This window comes from Mustela nivalis (genome assembly GCF_964662115.1).
Source record: "Mustela nivalis genome assembly, chromosome: 3".
Lineage (NCBI taxonomy): Eukaryota > Metazoa > Chordata > Mammalia > Carnivora > Mustelidae > Mustela > Mustela nivalis.
The window spans coordinates 106,353,714-106,362,974 of NC_139022.1; the positions used below are offsets into that span (position 1 = coordinate 106,353,714).

Sequence of the window (9,261 nt, forward strand, 5' to 3'; positions counted from 1 at the left end):
CAGAATGGTTTGATAACTATCTAGCTGAATTCCTGTGACCTGATGTCATCTCAGTCTGCTACTTTTCTGCCATTTTGACTCCTCCTCCTGAAGTTAACTTTACCTTTATGTCTAATATGCATGATGTCCCTGAATCCAGAGCCTAACTAGATTAACTTCTTCAGAAAATAAAACTTTGATTTCCTTAGGGTGGGTAGAGTTAGTCAACTGGTTGTTTGGGGGCTGTGACCACATTTTGCAGCAAAATATTTCAATATTTTGACTTCCAATAAATCTTCCCATTTTCTGCTTCATTCCTTCATGCCTTCATGCTCTCTACTTTCTGCCTTTTGTGGTATTTAGAAACTTGAGTCCTGAAGCTGTTCTGGGGTTCTGTGTTGAGGTGAGAGAGAAAGGGACTAGTTTATGTGTCATAGATATCTCCATTTTGTGGGCATATTGGTAGTAGCTTTCTTGGCCCTATTGTGCGAGTCACCAATCCTCCATCCATTTTCTGTCTTCTCAAAATTTGTGGAAATTTTTCATTTACTAATTATTCTTTTAGCATTCTTTTTTCCTTTGGATAGTTATACTTTTTAAAAAATCACTATTATTTTAGTGAGTTTTCAGAAGGAGAAAACATAAATCCTTGTGGTCATTTGGTCATACTTAACTTAAAGTCTTATATGTTTTTCTTCTTTTTAAAAATTAAATACATAGTGGTTGGCTTACATCCACTGAGTATTGTTGGGAATAAAGAAGTACTGATTTTAGTCCACCAAATAACTCTCACCTTTTTCTAATTATACAGAATTTATTTGTATTTTTTCCTCTAAAAATAGCCTTTTGGTTTCCCACTTGTAATCTAATATTTGAGTATTTTAAAAAAATATTTTCTTTATTTATTTGACACAAGTATTTATTTGATCACAAGTAGGCAGAGAGGCGGGGGGGGGGGAGCAGGCTCCCCACTGAGCAGAGAGCCCAATGCGGGGCTTGACCTGAGCCAAAGACAGAGGTCCAATCCATTGAGTCATTCAGGTGCCCCTATATTTGAGTATTTAAAAAATAAGGACGCACCTACAAATGTAGGAAACCTTCCCAAACATAACTGTTGTTTAGGGAACAAGACTATCCAGTGATAGCTTGAAGTGTTTCCCATCAGTTAAGACAGTCCAAACTGGGAGTACAGGGCAGTTTAGAGTTAACAATGCATAAGGTACAAAAGTCACATATATGGACATTGAGGACTCTTAAGTGATAACAGGAGTTCAAAAATGAGGTTGGCCTTGAGCTTCTTTCTCACTACCTGCCTTCACTCCCAGTATATCTGTCTAATTCTAGCATCCCCACTAGCTGAAGCTGTTTTCATCCTTCTGCTGGGAGACCTTCCTTCTTTATCCTGGGCAGGGCCAATTTCTCCTTCCATACTTGGCCCTCGCTTTCTTTCTAAACCCTCTTGTGGTGGTTTCTAAATGCTCTTCTGTGAACTGGTGCTGAGCTGTGACAGAATTTCACCAGTCTAGAAAAATTAGAAAAGGAAAGACATGTAACTCTATGTGTGTCTGTGCATTGTTGAGTATATACATGGTGTGAAGTTTCAGTTCTTTTTTCTTGGTAAGGATACTAATATCCTTTATTCTTATTAAATAACAGTGAAATGGTTTTCTTTTACAAAATGATTATGATAGTAGATGGTGGTCAAATAGATGTGTACTTGGCAAAATAACAGGTTGGAAGCACCAGAAGCTGAGCTCCAAATTAGGGGACTGTTGTGATACACAAGAGAAATTGTTCCAATAAACCATCAGTGTACTTAGTCATATCCTCTCCACTTACGTTTTGCCTTTCTTTCTTTCTTTCTTTCTTTCTTTCTTTCTTTCTTTCTCTCTTTCTTAAAGATTTTATTTATTTATTTGACAGAGAGACACAGCAAGAGAGGGAACACAGGCAGGGGCAGTGGGAGAGGGAGAGGCAGGCTTCCCGCCGAGCAGGGAGCCCAATGCGGGGTTCCATCCCAGGACCCTGGGATCATGACCTGAGCCGAAGGCAGATGCTTAATGACTCAGCCACCCAGGTGCCCCTAGCTTTTGCCTTTCTTAAAGCACATGGCTCTCTCATGAGTTTCTATTCCTGAACTGCTCATGTAGAGTTCTTAGAAGACAGTATATACTTGGTAATTAATGAGTGCACTGGTCACGTTCCATGGCTAGTGGGTCAGACTCAAGAGCTTGCTCTCAGAAGGCTAATGTTCCTAGTCTGGGACTCAGGCCTTCACATTAATGCCATCATTGCCTGTTTTGTGCTGAGGTTCCTCTCTGTCCTCCCACCCCACCTGCAGCTTTCACAGGGCAGCAAGGTCAAAGCTTGGCAGCCTCACAGGCCTCAAAATTCTTCCAGCATTTCCTCCTCCTTCCCCCTCGGTATAACATGCATCCTCCCCTTGCCTCTCCCACTGATCCCCTTCAGGGATCCTATTTGATTCATCAACACAGCCTTCCTCGCTTCTGGCAACTAGCCTGGTGCCTGGAACATAGTAGGCACTTAGTGTTTTGTAGAATGAATTGTAAATAATCATGTCTAAAAATTTCATAATGTGTATAATTTGCAAGTTCCTCCATGTTTTTGCCCTGTACTAAAAACAAACAAATGAACATCGGGTATCTTGAAAAGCATCAGTCTTAAGGAATTCGTGGATAGCTTTATGAATCTCTTAAAATTATATGCAAAATTTGGGGTATGTTTTGTGTATGTGTACATTTTTCTGGGGGTAGAATTTTCTTTGTTTTTTAAAAAAGATTTATTTATTTATTTAAAGATTGAGAGTGCAAGTGGGGGGAGGGGCAGGGAGAGAGGGAGAGGAGCAGACTCTGTGTTGGGCTCAGAACCTGTTGCAGGGCTTGATCTCAAGACCACTGAGATCATGACCCGAGCCAAAATTAAAAGTCAGATGCTTAACTGACTGAGCCACCCAGATACACCTCTGGAGAAGAGTTTTCAGTGCTATACCTTTAAAAGTTTAAGAACCACCAAGAACATGAGGTTTGGAGCTAAGTACAAATACATCTGAATGTACATTCTAAGATGGGACACTCCATAGGTTTTGGGTTTTTTAATCCAAAAAACTTTTGGTCTTTGATTACTGGAAACCAATCCTGAAATCTTAGATTCAGAGTCACTAAATTCCGTGCATGAGTCTGAAGCTCCAGGTGACTCAAAGAGATTTCTAGGTTAATAAGTAACTGGATTGGAGAGAGCATTTTGTTTCACAAACATGATCATAATTGGTTCTTATTTACTTTTAAATTATAAATGATTATTCAGTAGTTTTTTCCCCCTCCTTTTTAAACAAGCTCTTGAAAACATTGCTTTAATGAAAAATAAAACTTAAAAGCAGCTGTAGTGTTGGTATGTAATGCGTGAAGTATAATTAAGAGTTATAATTATTCCCAATTAGGCATTTGGCATGCCAAAGTAGGGACCCCAATCAACTCAACCCAGGCAAGGGAGCACAGGGCCTGAGGCAGGGACAAGGTACAGGGTGGGGAGGAGTTCACTTTGGGGCTCCTGATCATCCAATTGAAGAGATCTGGGCATGGGATGGGCACCTAGGGTTTGATTCCAACCTTCCCAGGATCTGGGAGTAAAGAAAGCTCTGTACAGGGGAAGATGTTTCTCAACAATGTGTCCCTGAAGACTTCTGAATCTTATCTACTTTAAAGCAGACCGACACCCTGAAAAAAAACTTCTTCCTCATATGACAATGTATCTCATTTGAAGACAGAGCAGGGGCCTGTATTCCCTTCCCCTATAGCCGCCCGAAGCCTCATGACCTGGTGTAATTTCTAGGTTGATAGGGTTCCCCATTGCCATAATTTTGTGCTGCCTCACCAATACCCATTTTCCCCATGGCCCTATTAGAAACCTTTACAGTCCCTACCATTTTTCACAGTTAAAATTACCAGACTTCCATAACCCCATGGTCCTATTATTTGTTCATCAATGAAGCTGAGCTGCAACTTGTTGCCATGGCCCTAGCATTGAAAGCAGTGAGTGGTGTCTGGAACATTTAGCTTAATGGGCTGGTCCTCCTGATGGTGTGATTTCCTCTTGAGTCCTCCTTCAGCAACTGGTAATATTGATGCCTGGGTCAGGGTGGCCGTAGGAGGCGTATCTGAGGAATGGCACACCTAGTAGATCTGTTAGTTGGGGATGTAGGTTGAGTTATGGTAAAATATGGCTGGAAATTCCCTTCCTACCAGCTCACAACAGTGGACTCAGACACTTAAGTTTTATCTCCCAGTGTGGGCTAGGATGGGCTCACTGGAGGCTTCTAAGAAGAACCCTGGCCAGAGTTGGGCTTTGGTCAAGCATCCTATTTGTGGGGGTCGATAGGTGGGGAGAACATGGAAACAGAAAGATGTGTGGAGACCACTGCTACAGCCCAGGGGAACGCGACAGCGGCAAACTGACAGGGAGCCAAGGAAGTGGTGGGGTCATGAGGTAGAGTGTGGGGAGTGGCAACACGGGAGACTGGGTGCCCAGCAGCATGGTTTGGGGGAGTGTGGAGGGAGGGAGGGACTGGTCAGTGATGTTGAGGATGGGATATCTTGAACTTAGATAAGTGGAAGCATTAAGCAGGGGAGTGGGGATGTTGGGGGTGAGAGGAAGGAGAGAATGAGTTTGGGGTGAGTCCTTTTACTTGAGAGAATGTCCTTTTGGAAGTGTCCAGCTGGCAAGGGGAATAGGGGAGCTGGGTGAGAGAGCAGAGTGGCCATAGAAGGGTACTAGGGACCAAGTCAGTTACAGGGATGCTGGGATGCTCTGTGAACCCAGAGCCGGAAAAGAGCCAGGAGAAAAGCGGTCCTACTGTGATACCTAATGGCTTTCCTTAGATCTTCATCCTGAATGTCTGGCAAAGCTGTGAGTTGCATCTCTTTTCTCTTGGGCTGTGAGAGGAAGCACCTGGGCTGGTTAGGAGGCTCTGACTCTGGAACTGGGCAGGTAGGAGTCCTGATCCCTTCTTTTCCACTTCCAGCTCTTGACACTGGCTAATTGACGAACCTTCTGAAGGTTCAGTTTCCTTATCTGTAAAATGGGATAATAATAGGACCTTCCTCTTCAGTTGATATAACAAATATTTACCTCTGCCTCTTAGGTACTGTGAGCAGGGCTCCACCATGACCAATGAAATCAAGTTCTGGGAGGACCAGTGTGAGCAGATGCTCAGGCATTGGTATATTTTTTAAGGCATCCCGTCTGATTCTAATGTACAGCCAAGGTTGAAAACAACTGAATCAGCAAAAGAAAGGGGGGAATAGGGAAGAGAAGGGAAATCCAAACAGAAAGAAAGGCACGTGAGAAATCTCAGACGGACGGAAGGGGAAGGCAATTTGGACAGACAGCAGAAATTGGTTTAGTGTATTGTTACACAAACTGTAGTTCATGATTTGCTAGTGGAGCATGAAACCAACTTAGCATGTCATGACCAGCTTTAAAAAGAAACAGAATAAGATGGGATTGGAAACATCGGGGCTCATGGTACATATTAAGGATCATGGTTTCTTGAAACTTGTGTTTCAGAAACCTGTGTGGGTGTGTGCGCTGGGGCTCCTGCACAACGTACTCTTTGTCATGGGCACAGGCTTCTGAGCAACACTGGTTCAGATGGGTTGAGTGTTGTGAGTGGGCCGAGATGGCGGGATTATAGGGCACTCAGACTTTGTCTCTAGGGCAGTGTGGGGGCATTGGGAGGGTGTGCAGGGGAGAGGACATTTGAATGACCCCTCCTCTGCAGTATGGGCTGTATGCCAGAGGAGCTGAGGCTGTCCCTGTGGGTCCCTGAGAGAGGTGGTCAGCAGCCTGGGAGACACCAGGCAGCACTGCTGAGCCTTGACCTCTGACCTCACCTTTTCTACTTGCTTCTTCCAGGGCAGGTCCCTGGGTCTCTAGTCAGGGTGCAGATCGTCCCCTCAGGCCCAGTCACAGAGCTTAATTCGGGACCTCAGTAGTGTTTGCCTCTCTTGTTTCCATCTGGGGCGCTCAACTTCGCTTCAGTGATTCAAGCAGGGGAGAGGGAGGCCTTGCCATCTTCCTTGAACTGAGGCACTGTTTGGGTTTCCTGTTCCTCTGTGTGCAAAAATACCAGGATGTACAAAACTAATGCTTTGAGAGAAAATTTCCTTTGAGCTGATATCAAACATAGATGTTGGGCCTGAAGGGGATGTTCAGAAAGTTGTGGTTTGGAAAACACTCCATTTTATCTCCGTGAAGGCTGGGTACTCCATGGGGTTCCTCTTCGGGGTAGGGTCTAACTGGGTCTTACTGGTGCTGGAAGCTCAGGTTAGGGGTGGGAGCCACCAGAGTGAGCCTTTCTCCCACATGTCCCACTGGGGCCAGGACGTGGGTGGGATGGGGAGGAAGATGAGTGCTGGTAGCTTGGCAGGGAAGCCCCTCCTCCCGGGCCCTGCCTTTTACCTCAGCCACCCTGGCCATTCTCTGGCCTTAAGCCCTTTGTGCCTGTTCATCAACTGCTAGGAACCCTCCCCCTCCGATCTTCCCAAGTGTCTCTGCTCAAATGTCACCCTTTCTGCAGGTGACCATCTAGATAAGTTTTCTTCCAACACGTTTTCATTCTCTCCTCTTGCTTTACTTCTATTTAGCTGCATCAATCCCTACCTGAAATGATTCATTCATCAGTTTTTGGTTGGTTTTTTCCCCTAACTAGAGGGCAGGCCCCACGAAGGCAGGGGCCGTGTCTGTCCATGGCTCCCTAGCTCCCTGCTGTATCTTTTGTGCTAGAGCCCTTGCAGGCTGTGTGGTACATGGCAGCTGGGGCCTTGCGAACACTTCTTCAGTGAATGAACAGTAGAGTGGCCCTCACTTTTTCCCAAAGATTTTTTACTTATTTATTTGACAGAATATGAGAGAGAAAGCACAAGAGAGCACAAGCAAGGGGAGCAGCAGGCAGAGGGAGAAGCAGGCTCCCCGCTGCAGGGAGCCCGATGCAGGGGCTCTATCCCAGGACCCCAGAATCATGACCTGAGCCGAAGGCAGACGCTTAACCTGCTGAGCTACGGCCCCCGATGGACAGACTTCTTCATTCTTCATTCAGTCATGTCCCAGGTTTATTTCTTGCTGATGAAGGGGGTTTGTGAAACTTGCTTCGAGTCCTGGGGCTCTTGTGGGGGACCACCACCTGCATTGTGACATAGCATGGCCTTCTTACTGGGGCCAGAACTCTGCTCAGTGGGGGCTTCTTTGGGGGCTTCTAGGTGGCCTTTTGGTGGTTTGTCCTGGGAAACTGACAGCAAGTCTCCACATATCTACTGAGACCAATAGGGAAACCATATCCAAAGAACCACTGCGGTTCCATCAGCAAACCTCTTTTACCAGTCCCAGATCTGGGACACACACACCTTCCATTCTCTGCTCCTAGAGCCTGTTTTGCAACCTCCACCCACATGTTCTCAATGCCTCTCTCCTCTGCACCGAGGGTGAGAGCCCACACACTGTTTCTTTTCCCCCCTGTGTCATTTATTGAGCTAGATTTGAGGCCAGTGGAAATTTCTTTGCACAAACTCAGGTGGGTAAGTGTCTTACATTCGGTAAATTGGAGCCCCTGTCCTACTGGTCTGGTGGGAACTGAGTCTCAGTCACTGCTGGGTGCTCCTCTCCTCCGGAGAGTGTCAGGGGTCCAAGGCTCAGGCAGTGCCAAGGGTTTGGAAATGCACTGCGCATTGGCCCATCCCCCAGCCACATGGTTCCCCAGGTCCACATTCTTGCTGTTTCTTTGCTGTGCTTAGAGCTCGAGGCTAATGTCCAGACTACTGCATGAGGGTGGCTCTTCCAGCAGAGGGCCCACCACATGTGTGCTTACAAAGAGAAGTAGGAGACTTTGTCCCACCTTGAGGGACCAGCTTGTTTAGCTTCCAGTCACTCGGGTCCCCATGTAAAAAGGATAAGCAATAACTTGAGGCAGCAGGTTAAGAGTAACATTCACCAAGGATTCCTGCTCTTGGGAGGAAACAGTGGGATGGCTGGATAGAGGGTGGAGGGCTCCCTGGAGGAAGTGATGGTGCACCAGCATCTGGAAAGTGGGCTGATTTGAGAGTTCGTTTTGGGGAGAAATTTATCTCCATTCCAGTACAATGCCTGGCTGGCCAATGCCATGGCCCATAGCAGCTGGATTTGCTGGAAGAAAGAGCCACCATGAACTCTTGAACTCTGAAGGACTTGAGAAAATACGCTGTTTCTGCAGCAGCATTCTTCCTGCCGTTGCCAGCCAGGATTGGCAAAGTTGTATTTGGGCTGCGGCAAGCGCCCGGTTGAAATTGCCTCTTTATCTAACGGTGTGGGGCTTGGAAATGGAATATAACAGGTTCATCTGCCACAGGCCCCAGCAGCTCCTCAGCTCTCACCCCTAGCTCTGCTCCTGCTGCAAAGGGGCCACATAGGAATCCAGCCCCAGAGCAAGTGAATCTGGAGTCCATTGAGATGGCGGGTGCTTTTTATAGCTTTCAGCGGGTTTTGAGTGGTGCACAGAATTGACAAAAACAACAACAACAACCCCCCCCCCCCAAAAAAACCCACCTCTTAAGGCAACAACTTCACTGGACGCAGCATTTTGAAAAGGATTCAATTCCATTTAAATGATGGTATTTTTGAGTATTTTGCATGTTCCGTACCCCTGTCTTCCCTTTTATTTTCTGTAGCAAAAGCGCAAATGTGAATTAAAATTGCCTGGGAAAATCCAGGCATAAATATTAAAACATTTGGCTGCTGGTTAAGGGGAATTTATGTCTGCATTTTCTCTTTGTTGCAGGAACGTGTTTTTATTTTCCGTGGAAGTTGTTATTCCAGGCTTCAGAAAATGTGTTTCGTGGTGCTTTCCCCCACCCTCTTTGGCAGTCCCTATGTCCATCAACTCTGTGCCTACCTCCTTGTCTGGTGGGGTGGAAACAAGACCAGCATCTACAAAGCAGTGGGGGTCACACTCCAGGGCCCACAGGGCCCAGCAGGTAAATCAGGGAGGGGGAGGGAGTCAAGAGGCCTGGGATGAACTGAAGAGGATGTGTGCATTTGGAGAGATAGACACCTGTGCCAGTTCATGGTTGCCCCGGAAATGAAGACCCAAGGTGGCCATGTCCCCTGAGTTTTCAAGAGAGTCTGGATTCCAGATTTTAAGATGAAATTTCTTGACTCTTAAACGTAGACAGCGAAAAACAACCCAGTTGTGTGGATTGAGTTAAACCAACATGCCAGATCCTGCCCAGAGGCTGT

General features: G+C 46.1%; 1 long non-coding RNA gene across 1 annotated transcript; it reads left to right on the forward strand.

The window, feature by feature from the left end:
- The first annotated feature begins 4,027 nt into the window (after positions 1 to 4,027).
- LOC309861593 lies at positions 4,028 to 8,994 on the forward strand. Its single transcript, XR_014310040.1, has 3 exons — positions 4,028 to 4,111; positions 4,875 to 4,983; positions 8,804 to 8,994. It is a non-coding gene; the product is annotated as an uncharacterized lncRNA (long non-coding RNA).
- Positions 8,995 to 9,261: the final 267 nt, after the last annotated feature.